General features: G+C 39.5%; 1 protein-coding gene and 1 long non-coding RNA gene across 4 annotated transcripts in view; one reads left to right on the forward strand and one right to left on the reverse strand.

Annotated features, from left to right (window-relative positions):
- The window catches only part of EXOC4 (exocyst complex component 4), a 728,800-nt gene that overhangs the window by 316,863 nt on the left and 398,031 nt on the right, over window positions 1-13,906 (reverse strand). The gene's annotated exons all lie outside the window — the stretch shown is intronic.
- Window positions 2,977-11,013, forward strand: LOC309845703. Of its 2 annotated transcripts, none has more exons than XR_014301441.1 (2): window positions 2,977-4,495; window positions 10,517-11,013. It is a non-coding gene; the product is annotated as an uncharacterized lncRNA (long non-coding RNA). The 2 variants fall into 2 exon arrangements; XR_014301442.1 differs by lacking the exon at window positions 2,977-4,495 and adding an exon at window positions 9,425-9,896.

The raw sequence follows: 13,906 nt of genomic DNA on the forward strand, positions 1-13,906 counted from the left end.
GCCAGTAAGCGTGCAGGCTAGGATTTGAATCAAGCCTCTTATTTCCAGGGCCCTAACTGTTGACCACTGGAGGGCAATAAGCAGGATTATCTGATGGTGACCCCTCAGAGCTCACTTAGTGTTGCCTGGACAAAAACCAAGCTACTGCCAGTGAACACCTTTTTCCCAGGAGAAGGGACTGTACTCAGGATCAGTTACCCACAGCATCGGCGGCTCATCCTTCAGAAGGAGAGACTTCGCATGGGTCTGAAAGCATCTAGATACTAGGCAGCTGATGTTCCCAGACGACTTCTACAGGCATCTGGGCCAACAGATTGAACTGCTTGGACCTGAGCAGCCCAAGGATTCCCTCAATGACAAGGATGCTTTCTCTCATTCTTGAGTGACGGTAAGGCAGAATATCAGGGGAATTCAAACCCACTCTGCAGGGTCAGCAGAGCAGATGCCCCAGTGTATTCTCTGTGGGATGATGGAGAATGGGAGGAACTGTGCCCTCTTCTGTCTTGCTGACTTAGCTGTGTCAGTTTTCCTTTTCCCTAGTAAAATCTATTCCTTGACTCATGCTGGGTGAGGTTGTGCAGTCAGTCTTTGCCTTGAGACCTGGATGGAACCTAATGGACAAAACCACCATCCACGGTGCCTTTGGGCATATATCAGACCAACTCTTGCAAAGTTGAGCTAAAATCCCATTTCTTCTATGGAAAAGTTCCTGATTCTCTTTAGTGAAAGGAGATCCTTGAGCCTCTAAACTGTAGCAAAGGCTATCCTTCAGCATCTCAACAAGGCATATCTTTGGTATATATCATTATTTAAGGTATCTTTTCCACAAATACGCATTTAGAGTCCATTGAAATTTTAAGCTTTCCAAATGTAGGGGAGGGGACCTATATATTTAGCATGTTCAACAGACTGTGTGGCAACCCTGTACACATAGGCACTTAATATATATTTGCTGGCTGTATGTATATAAGGACATATGCATGTTTTGTTCTTCAGAGGGCCACCTTTCACCCACTCATCACCTGTATCTGAGCGCCTAGTATACACTGAGCCCTGTCTGGGGCACTGGGTTTATAGTAACACTGTTCTGACACAAGGAGTTCCTCACACAAGAGAAAGATGGATGGATATATGAGTGGTATATTATAATAAAATCATACAGAACTATGGAGGGGAGTGGAGAGATGATCGTGGAGAGTATCACAGAGGCAGATGTGGAGAGGAAGCGGGGCAACCCACAGGCAGAACACTCACCATTTTGTTGGGCCTTGATGAACGGCTAGACTAAAAAGGAGAAAACTTCTATAACTGAATGAGAGAAATACACCAACTCTTTAGTTACTAAATGAATAATGCTAATTTAAAAGGCGATGATTCTAATTACAAAGCTCACTTAATTCTCAAAAGTTCTTTTACCAGTTATTGACCTTGAGTTACAAAGAAAAGGGCAATTTTACTGATTTCATTCTTTGGCATTAGTCACCTGAAAGGGTAAGAAAGAGTAGTGAACCTTTCAGAAGTTCTAACAATTCCTCTTTGTCTGAGCCTCTTTTTCCTTTTCCTTTTCCTTTTCTTTTCTTACAGCTAAATCTGAATCTAAGGGAAATATCAGAGAATTACTTGCTATCACACCTAAAAAAAGAACTTAAAATAAATTAAAAAATAATTCATTGTTGTGTTCACTTTAGTATATGTTCGCACATATACTAAAAAATAATTCATTGTTTATTTATATCTGAGTCTAAGGAACACAGAGCTGGTGTGAAATATTGGCAAATGAAGAAATCTACTTTTAAAGAATATTTTCTAAAACTAATGTAAAAAAAAAAAACCTCTTTAATTACACAAAAATAGTCTAGAAGAAAGCTCCAATCATGGGGAATTTTTATATTTTGTGGCAGGAGACCAGATTTCTATTAAAAATCACTTTAAGTCTTTAAGTCTTCAAGTCATCTGGCAAGGCCAGATGTGACAAATGCATATTTCTAGGGTGATGAGGGAGGATCTCTCTTCCAGAACCTTCCGGGGCAATGCTCCCTTCTCTCAGAAGTCTCTAAGTCCACCTTTAAAGAGAGGTTGTGTTCACACAAGAGTCCCTCTCATACACAGCTATTCCAACTCTCTGACAAGCCCTTGCAACCACCTGTTCAATTCGCTCTTCGTGCCATATTGAAAGCCACTTGAAGGTGGAGTCCCATGCCAACTTTTTCATGGCTCAGTCTCCAGCACTTAGCAGTGCTCTGCACTCAGGAAGTTTTCAATAAATATTTGCTGAATGAATCAATGAATGAAAGGAATGCTTCAAGAAAAAGACTATTAAATAAGGATCAATGCTAAACCTCTCTGAAGGTAGTAGTCTAACCTTGTCTTTGAGAACTTGCCTATAAGATTTTTAAGGAAAAAAAAAATCTCGATTGGGATATGGTATGCTTTCAATGTAACTCAAGGCAAAGCTAACTGCTTTACCAATACATGGTGATCCCCATTTGAACAGAAATAATATGGCTATTTGACAGTAACTTTCCTATGAAGAAATATGCTTTCTAGAATATGACTAAGAATTGCCACAAAAAGTAATCTGCCTAGTTTCATGTGTCTACACCACAAACATGCCCTCTGCCCCAAATAAAATAATTAAAGGCTCTGACACCCTGGTACCCTCCCTCCCCTTTCCTGCCTGCTCCAAAGACCCCTAATAGTGGAGAGAAGACAAGCAATGTCTGGTGAAACAACACACAAAATGCAGAAGAAGGGGCCGTGAATTCATCATAGTTAATTAGGACACAAAGTCCCTAAGCAGCAGCCTAGGAATTAAGAGAAAAATAGAAAAGAAGGGCAGGAACAGGCCAAAAACATTTTAAGTCCCTAAATTTACTCAAATATAGGGGCCTTTATGTTTAAGACTGTAAATTATTCTAACTTTGACTTTTAACCTTTAACCTGGGATCTCTCTCATCTATTGAAATCCCAGTATTACCCCCTCCACCTCCAACCAATCACTGGAAAGCATTAAAGATGTTCATGGCTACTGCAGGGTCAGCAAGGAAAAGAACCACAGACCAGATCTACTTTTGTAGTCTACAGCCAGGTGAAGAAAGACCACTTCCAACTGGAAGCGTTCACTGGTGGCAGCCAGAAATCGGAGGACAATGAGACCCTTGAAGTCCCCATGAAACTGAGCTGGCATTCTGAAGCCTAGACTACTCAACATAAAGCTACCAACACCTGCTATCCTCTGCCTTCTAGCGCTCCTCTATTTACACAACCTGGCATGAAACTGTTGCTCTTTCGTGAAGGGTATGATGACTTTAAGAAAAGATAAGACAAACATGGAGAAAACACATGAATGGAATCAGGTTTATAAAAAAAAAAAAAATAAATGAATAGTAAAAATGGAGTAGGTTATGTCTGCTGAAGTCCGTTTCATAGAATAGAAAAATGAGGCCCAGAGATAGGCTGCATCTCTCAAACTCATATAGTGACAGAACCGAGGCTCAGTGTTATTTATTCCTTTGTAGTCCGGTGGTATTTTTACATGATGGCTGTGATCATGATACGAATGGGAAAGAAAGCTAGAGTTACATTCCAAAGATGAGGAACTTTGATCCTAGCTGAGACTTAGACAGGTCACTTCAGCACTAAATCCTTCATTTCCACTCTGTTAAAATGGGTAGGGTGCTCCCTAACTTACAGAATTGTTTTCTGAAGTGACACACCATATATGTGAATGCACAATAGGGCAAGGCACAGAAACATCCACCAGCCTGCTTCTAGTGGCACCAGCAGAACGATGTATTTTCTCATACAAAAGTTAAGAACCAAAGGTGGAGAGGGCTGAAGGAACAGTAAAATCAAGGCTCTTGCTCTGCGATTCTCTTAGCTCTTCACTCCTCCATGGTCAGTTCGTCCTCAGGTTATTTTCCTCTAAAACTGCAAGGAAGAGAAAACCTCTCTTCCAATTCTGGAATAAAAATCCTTCCTTTTAGTCTGATTGGACCAGAAAATAATTTGGAATTCCATCTTCTTTAGTAGCTCAGCTCCCTTAAGAGCACAGTGTCAGAAAGATGCAAGGGCTAGTATTAGGGTACTAAGTAAAGGCAAGTGGAGCCCAGGAAAGCAGAGTCTGTGTTCCTCAAAATGCAAGGGGTCTTTGTCAGTAGCTAGTAGAGTCTATTTTCCCTATAAACATCCATGAATTGCTTAATACCATGTACTTCTTCGAAACACTCAGAAGTGATCACGTGTATCTTATCTGTGGGTTTCAGTTTGTGCATCCTTCTTCAAAAATCCATGAAACGCTCTACTTTGAGTTCCACTAAATCCATTTCTCTCTCATTTCAGCCTGAACATTACAATCCAGCTCCACAGGTAGCAAATTGAAATGTTTAGTGGCCCATTGCAGACAGATTGAATCTGAAAAGAATACGGCCATAAGAAAGAAGCAAGGCATCAATATCATATAGTAAAGCTCTTGCCAACGACAGTGATGATGTAGGTGAGTGATTGAGCATTTGTTAAACTTCTCCCATTGTGAAAGTAACCTATTATTTTCCTGGTTGTGCAATGAAATGCCTCAATCACCAAAAGAACAAGTCAGTAAAAAATGATATGGCTTGTTTTCTACAGCTGTTTTTCTATGGGGATGGGACCCCACTTGACCAACAGTGTGCTTAATTTATCCTTGTCTGCTGTTCATTCGGTAACAGGTTTCACATGCTGCTAGGGAAGGCTTTTCCCTCCCTCCCCGCTTCCTTTCTTCTTCTTTGATTTTTGTTGTTGATAAAATTAAGCCTGACATAGTTGAATTTTAAGGCTAACATGACACGGTTGCCTGATTTAGGATTACTTATAAAAAAGAAAATAAAAAGCATGTTGCAATAGCGTCAAAGCAAAACTATAAAAAAACAAATAAGCAGGGATCCTGAAATCTGCTTCTTCATCTGACTGCACAGTAAAAACAGTTGAGGTTGGACAACAGGTCTCACGTGGTAGCATTTCATACCCACAAATACTGATTTATATCCCAACTGGTTACCATGTCCGAATCATCTCAGCACTGAGAAATCCCCATATACAACATGAGCCCCGGCAGCTACACTGACCCAGGGCTGTGAGCAAGAGGGGAGACATAGGTAGGCACCTACGAGATCAGATGCAAAGGAGATGAGCCTCTTCCCAAGGTCTACTCCAACCAGAGACATGAACCTCAACGTTGCCTATCCAGTTTCTGCAGCACTCCTTCTCAAGTGCTATGGATTGAATGCTATGTCCCAATATGTCATGTTGAAGTCCCAATGTGATAGTACTTGGAGGTGGGGATCTTAGGAAGTCATTAGGTCATGAAGGTAGAGCCATCATGAATGAGATGAGTGCCAATATGAATCATGAGAAAGATAGTCTCTCTTGGCCACATGAAGATAGCGTGTGAGCAGGTACATGCAAATCAGGAAACAGGTCCTCCCCAGACACAGACCTTCTGGCGCCTTGATCTTGGACTTCAAGCCTCCAGCACTGTGAGACATATACCGCTGTTGTCTGCCACCCGATCTATGGTATTTTCATTATTACAGCCTCAAGGGGCTAAAATCCTACACATTGTGTCCTCGATGCCTGATGGCTACCCCATGCATTGTTTTATTAAATTCAAAGGTCTTCTGTGGCTGATATAAATCTGTCAACACTCATAAGCAAAGTACTGGGAATCTAAAAGTAAATGTTCTTCTTCACTGCCATTTGATGTTAAGAACACAAAGGTGACCAATTTAAATGTAACTTGATGAGACCTCTGTAACAGTAACAACAATCATAGTAATAGTCCCTAACACCTGTAGCATTTACCATGGGCTAGGTACTGGTGTAAGTGCTTCATTTGTGCAAATCCTAACAAGTGAGTTCTACTGTGATCCCTATTTTACAGATGAGGAAACAGGGACAGAGAGACCTAAGGCATCTGCCCAAGGTTTTGCAGCTAGGAAGAAAGCAGCACCAAAGCTATCAGGCCACAAGAGCCATGGGCTCTTTACAACACTAGATCTCACACCTCCCTGAAAAGGGAACAGAAAACCAACGATGGGAGTGATGACTCCCTCACAGGAAATCTTAAAAACAAGGCTAAGTTCCGAAGGCAAGGAAGCAACGGCAAAAACGAACTATTGGGACTTCATCAAGATCAAAAGCTTCTGCACAGTAAAGGAAACAGTCACCAAGACCAAAAGACAACTGACAGAATGGAAGATGATATTTGCAAATGACATATCAGATAAAGGGCTAGTATCCAAAATCTATATAGAACTTATCAAACTTAACACCCAAAGAACAAATAATCCTATCAAGAAATGGGCAGAAGACATGAACAGACATTTCTGCAAAGAAGACATCCAAATGGTCAACAGACACATGAAAAAGTGCTCCACATCACTTGGCATTAGGGACATACAAATCAATACCACAATGAGATACCACCTTACACCAGTCAGAATGGCTAAAATTAACAAGTCAAGAAATGACATGCTGGTGAGGATGCAGAGAAAGGGGAACCCTCCTACACTGTTGGTGGGAATGCAAGCTGGTGCAACCACTCTGGAAAATAGCACAGAGGTTCCTCAAAAAGTTGAAAACAGAGCTACCCTATGACCCAGCAATTGCACTACTGGGTATTTACCCTAAAGATACAAATGTAGTGATCCGAAAAGGCACGTGCACCCGAATGAATGTTTATAGCAGCAATTCCACAATAGCCAAACTATAGAAAGAACCTAGATGTCCATCAACAGATGAATGGATAAAGAAGATGTGGTATATATATATATATAATGAATACTATGCAGCCATCAGAAGAAATGAAATCTTGCCATTTGCAATGACATGGATGGAACTAGAGCGTATTATGCTTAGCGAAATAAGTCAATCAGAAAAAGACAATTATCATATGATCTCCCTGATATGAGGAAGTTGAGAGGCAACGTAGGGGGTTTGGGGGTAGGAAAAGAATAAATGAAACAAGACGGGATCAGGAGGGAGACAAACCATAAGAGACTCTTAATCTCACAAAACAAACCAAGGGTTGCGGGGGCTGGGGGGGGAGGAGGGTGGTTGGGTTATGGACATTAGGGAAGGTATGTGCTATGGGGAGTGCTGTGAAGTGTGTAAACCTGGCGATTCACAGATGTGTACTCCTGGGGCTAATAATACATTATATGTTAATAAAAAAAATTTTTTTTTAAAATACAACCTTAAAAAAAAAACAAAAAACATGGCTATGTTCACCTAGCCAATGAAGAGATGTCTGGGATTTGGCCCAATACATACTAAATATAATGATGCCCCCCCCACGCTGGGCCAGATATAATCAAAACCTTAATCTGATAAGAACAATAAGACTATACCCCTTGGCAGGGGTCAACTCTAACCTTCTATGGCAGAGCCCAGCGACAAGCGAGGACGATTCAGGATATGAGAAAATGTCCTGCCTCCTTTTTATTTATTTTCTTTCCCTCTTGATATCACCTCCTGAATTCCATTCCTTCACAAAACCTGTTATTTCTCTAACACCCCCACCAAAGTCAGCCTCGGCAGACAGTGCCTGATTATAATTGGCTGTCCTTTGCTATTACACAGACTCCACTATTAAAGAGGCAATTGCCTATCAGAATCACATTCTGAAGACAGCGCCCATTAAGAATCTTCCTGTTGTTGCTCGGGGGGAAGCAGTCATTTGCACTATCAAATCAGACTAAACATATCACATGTCATTTCTTTTGAAGACATGGCTCAGCCCAATACTACAAAATGACTGCTTTGAAAAAAAGCAAGCGAATGAGCAGCAAACCTAGAGGTTCTAACGTTATTAAATGCTCACGTTTGGAAAAGTATTCTCATAAAGACGATGACCTGGGGACAGTATAGTCGTGGAACTATGGGATGAAGGGGCCAGATAGAACAAGGTTTAATTACCGCTCCTGGTGCTTATTGGCTGTGTCATATTGAGCAACTTACTGAGACTTAGGTTTTTCATCTTTAAATTGGAAATATGATAATGCCAGAGGTTGCTGTAGGACTTCTGAGAGGATGTCAAGTATCCAGCACAGGGCCTGCAATGTTATTTCATTTAAGTCTATTTAAACATCTCTCCCACCAGAATTTAAGCCCCATGATGGCAGAATTCTTGTCTTTGTTCTCCAGAACATAATAAATGCTCAATAAGTATTTCAAGAATAAATGAATCAATACACTGGTTGCCTTCTTCCTCAAAACAATGTCAATTTATGTCAGATCCTCTTTTTTAATGATGCAGAGATTCCTTTATCAGGACTCTGTCAGTTACCTAACCCTTTCAATGAGTATGTCCCTACCCCAGTGAACCAGAATATTTGTTCTCTCCCAAACTCAGTATCAACAACTCAATGAGAGCTTGTAATGATACATGCCTCAAAATCATCATTCATTTTAGTTTGCAAGTCACTTATGAAGAATTCCTTTTCTTGTAACAACCCATATTTTACTTTTTCGTCTTTTTCTTATAATTCTTATAAATCAGGAGATTTTGCTGCATTCTAATAGTAGAACTAAGGGGTCTCTAAGTCAGAAACAGGATTTACCTTGGTGGACAGCTGGGTGGCCTTGTCCCCACAATTCTGAGTTGGAGAGTTTTTATTAGGTTCTAGCTTGAAGATTTCAAAAAGCACTTTATAAATAATATAAACTATAAAACACCATGCAAAAATTTCAAGGTTATCCCATTATCTAAATAACTGTCCATTGTCACTTAAGATAACCAGAGTTTCAAAATTTCAAGTCCTTGGATCTGTCAGAAACAAAAATGGTAACATATTTTTCAGAAATAAGCATTTGAGAGTTGAGAAAAAATAATTTACAGATTTCCATAATCTACTTTTCTTTTTTAAGAGATTTTTATTTATTTATTTGCCAGGGAGAAAGTAAGAGAGCAGAAGCAGGGGGAGAGACAGGGCAGGCAGAGGGAGAGGGAGAAGCAGGCTCCCTGCTGAGCAAGGAGCCTGATGTGGGGCTTGAGCCCAGGGCCGCCGGATCATGACTGAGCTGAAGGCAGACCCTTAACCAACTGAGCCACCCAGGTGTCCCTTCTATAATCTACTTTAATATAACAAACTGTTAAACAAATTAATTGGTATTTCACTGTCAACTTTATTTTTCCCTGTTTCTATTTAACAATTTTTTGGGGGGTCATTTTATTAAGTAATCACTGGTGTAAGTTGATTTCTATCATTTTAGGAGGAAAAGCATCAATGTAAGTCCTTCAAAGCAACTGACAATTAGTTTTATGCTAAATGAGTCTCTTGGCTTCAATTTTATGCTGGTTTTAAAAAAACAAAAACAGGTAGGTAAAGGTTAGTGACTATGTACACATAAAATAGTGTAAGAACACACTTGAGATATGAAAGCAGTCCCTCTGTGACAAAGTCAGTGTTTGTGTCCCCCCAGAATTCCTATGTTGAAGCTCTAACCTCCAGGGTGATGGTATCTGGCGGGGGGGGGGGGGGGTAGGGTGGGGGAGAGGTAGGTCTTTAGGTGGTAATTAAGTTTAGATAAGGTTGAAGGGGGTGGAGCATCCTGATGGAATAAAGGCTCTTTTAAGAGGAGTAAGAGACATCAATGTTTCCTCTCTCTACCCTGTGAAGACAAGGCCAGAAGGTAGCCAACTGTAAACCAAGGACAGGGAACTCCCCAGAACCTGAGTATACTGGCACCATGGTAACCTTGGATTACCAGTCTTCGCAAGGATGAGAAGTAAATCTGTTGCTCAAGCAGCCCATTCTGGAGACTAGGACATACCGTTCACATTCATACTAATTGGTCCTGAGCTACAGCAGGTGCAGAAACTTCTATTTGCCATCTCTTTTGAGAAGCAAATTGCTCAGGTAACTCTGTACCTCCCCTCAGAGCCCCTCTGGTCCCTGCCCTCCACAACGGGAATGTGAATTAGAGCTTCCCCTCTCTGCAGGCCACAGGCAGCCGGGAGGCAAGCAGGCTTTTCTTCCCAGCCTGAGAAGAAATCAGGGAGGAATAGAAATTTCTGTGGTCCTTATCCCTATTTTGAATTTGAAAAATTTGGCTTCTGTCAGCACACAAAGAAAAATAATTCAGGCAGCTCTCTCGGCAGACAGTCTTTGTGTCCACATATATTTAGAAAGCTGTCTTTTCTTTCCTTTTATTTTCCCCCACCCTGTGGTTTTTTTGAACATTCTATAGTAAAGAAGCAGTGATTACTGAAGAAGCTGTTAAACGATCTCTGATTTCATCCTCACTTCATTATTCTCGAAATCCCCACCCTCCTTGCCCCTCACACTGGGCGTCCACGCTGAGGATAAACACCCCGCCCTGTGCTGTCCCGAATACCGGACAACCACAACCCACATGCACTTCCACTGTTCCTAGTCCAAAGTGAGATGTGCCTGGAGATTAAATACACACTGGATTTCTAAGATTTAGTGTGAAAATCAGAATGTAAAATATACTATAATTTTTATATTAATTACAGGTTGAAATTGTGGAAAATTAACAAGAAATCTCATTTAGAAAGGAGGCCAGCGGGGGTGCAGTCATGCCTCACCCTTCATCAGTTGCAGACACAACAGGAGGAGAAGCACTGTGGCAAAGACACTTCATTCCTATCTCTGCCGGAAGAAGAAAGGCTTTCCTTTGCCCTAGCAACAGCCTAGCCAATGAGAGATAGTCACGACTCAGCCAAGGAAAAGCACCTGTACTTGGAACTCCCAGTTTACTCCAATCAACTTTTTGTTTTTAAGAGCCTTCTCCACTCCCCCCGACCCCTTTTCTCTATAAACCAGTATATCCCTCTCCTTTGTTGTCCAGAATTGCCTATGGTTTTCCCACAGCTGTCCCTGACTGCAGTCCTCCACTATTTCCCAAAAAGACCATTTCTGCTGGTAAAATAATGGCCAGTTTTATTTTTTAAGATGAACAAAATGATTATTTTGGATGTAATGGGTGAAATAAAAAATACTATTAAATTTATTTCAAACTTTTCTTTACCAAAGACTCGTATGTCTTTGGGAGAGTGCTGATCTATACACTTATTAGTTAACCAAAAGTTATGTCTAGTGTTGATTTATGTGTGTAAATGTAAATACAAATACTAATAATGTGTGTCTGTCACCATTGCAGCAGGCACTTATAACTGATAAACCAAATTTGTAAATTCTTACAAAGGAGAAAGAAGATACCATGCTGAAAACAGTTTAAAAAATGTGTTCATCCTAATAATTTAATAACATCGTGGCAAATGGAATTAATAAAAAGGTCTACACACGTATAATTTTTCACACGCACACAAACCTGCACGCCTACGTACATACAGTGGTCAGACAAGGGACAATTCAAACTAATTGGGAGGGAAGTTCATTCACACATTAGCAGAGGCCAAGTGAATACTATTATCTTTAAAAAGGCTCATTTCTAAAGTCCTATAAATGCAGCATATGCTCTGGCTAAATGTTGTCTATTAGAAAATATAATACACAAATAAATCACGTGTCTAATTGGCATAGCAAAGCCCCAGTGGAAGCAAGCTCTTAAATAGTACCTAAAATAATTTGATTGTTAGCTTTTGATCTGGTTGATCTTGTTTAATTGTGTTAATATTCAATTTCATTAAAATCCTTAAGGTACTATGCTTCAACTCAACTCTGATTCAGATCATCCTATCACAGATTGCAAATTATGCAATCCTATTATATTCTGCATAGATCTTTTTGAGGGTGTGTAAGAGCTATTTGAATAATGGAAATTTCTGAAGCCTATGACTACATTTTAATTTTAATTACTCAAAAATTCAATTTGGAAAATTATGAATTTCTAGGTTTCCTTTAACCCTTTGGTGGAATACCACTTGCAAATTTAAAATACTGTTTATTTTCATTGATACACATTTTTTCATTTGTATTCTCAAATCTCCTGCTTATCTGGCCCTTCCGGTTTTTGTTTTTGTTTTTTTTTTTTAAACCAGATAAGAATATGTTATAACTGCTATTCTAAATAGACATATGATAATGTAAACATCCCAATAAGAGTCTTTCCAAAATATTTGCTTATGCATGTAAGATATTTATTTGCCCTGAAGCTGCTGTCATTGTTAAAAATATTCTACATTAGGAAATGCCTTAAAAAAATGACATGGTGACATATCTTTATCTATTAAAGTTTTTGGAACATTTAAAATCATTTAGGGGCGCCAGGGTGGCTCAGTGGGTTAAAGCCTCTGACTTCGGCTCAGGTCATGATCCCAGGGTCCTGGGATCGAGCCCCGCATCGGGCTCTCTGCTCAGCAGGGAGCCTGCTTCTTCCTCTCTCTCTACCTGTTTCTCTGCCTACTTGTGATCTCTATCTGTCAAATAAATAAATAAAATATTAAAAAAATAAATAAATAAAATCATTTAAACCTCAGTCTAATGAATGAAGAACTAAATAAATTAGATACTATCATTTGATGTTACAACAATATATGTGTGTATATACATACACATAAAATACATACAAGCATATATAAAAATATATAGTAATATATAAAGCAATTGCACTTAATTTTTGGGTCCTTAAATTTGCTCTAAGGTAATTTCAAAGAAAATTAAAAAAAAACTGTTTGGAAGGGAAGGATAAATAAAGTAAGATAAAAGCAGAGAGGGAGGCAAATCACAGGACTCTTAACTACAGGAGACAAACAGGGGTTTTGGAGGGGAAGTGGGGGCAGATGCAATAATTGGACGATGGGCATTAAAGGAGGGCACTTGATGTAAACAGCACTGGGTATTACATGCAACTGATGAATCACTGAATTCCACCCCTGAAACTAATAATATACTATACGTTAACTAAACTGAATTTAAATTAAAAAATTAAAAATAAAATAAAAACTAAAAACTTGAGGTAGGGGAAAAACTGTTGTTTGGAGCACTGGTGGCATTTTTTAATATCAAAAACATATTTAAGGGTCCACCTGGGGGGTTCAGTCAGTTAAGCCTCTGCTTTTGGCTCAGGTCATAATCTCTGGGTCCTGGGATCTAGCCCCATGCCAGGCTCCCTGTTCAGCAGGAAGTCTGCTTCTCTCTCTCCCTCTGTCCCTGCTCATGCTCACTCTAGATCAAATAAATAAAATCTTTAAAAATAAATATTTAAGTATTTTTATGGATAAAATTCAATTAGATGATCAAATCTATAGTGTTTACTAAAAAAAAAAAAAAAAAAAAATCAGTCCTTTTATGGTATTTCTAACATGTCACCTAAAAAAAATCAGTTGCAAAGACATGTTTATTCTCCTTTCTTCTACATTCCTAGCTTGGAATCCTAGAATTATAGTCCACTCCCTTTTAAGTAAATATAGAAAGAGAGCTGTCCAAAGTCATCAAGCGAGAAAATGGTGGTTATACTCTTTCCACACTAATTCACAGCTGGAGCTCCCCCTTTCCCTTTTAAATTCAAACAGGCCCAGTATTCTCATTCTCAAATTCACAATGTTTATTTTGCATGGATTTTTTTTTTTCCAGACTACATTTAACCAAATTAAGTTACTTAGTCCCTTGAGGAAGCTATAAAAACTCAACTGTCCATCTACCATCACAAACTCCGCATAGTGACGGCAGTAATACTCCAACATACTGATATCCTAGACACTAATGGGGTCTTTCTCTTTACAATCAGTGCTGTGGATTCTCTCCCCAAATCCACAATCTCTATTAGCTTGCATAGGTTTCCTTCTGAAACTACAGCTACCTCTAACTGCCCTCTTGTAATCAAACTTTAATTCATATTAAGCCTAGGATTTGAATCTGATCAAATTAAATTTTCTGAAAACAGGTATTATTAGGTTAGTACTTACAGCAGAGAAGGGCTCTGGTTTTTTCCCTTTATTAAC

This window comes from Mustela nivalis (genome assembly GCF_964662115.1).
Source record: "Mustela nivalis genome assembly, chromosome: 12".
In the NCBI taxonomy this organism is placed as follows: Eukaryota; Metazoa; Chordata; class Mammalia; order Carnivora; family Mustelidae; genus Mustela; species Mustela nivalis.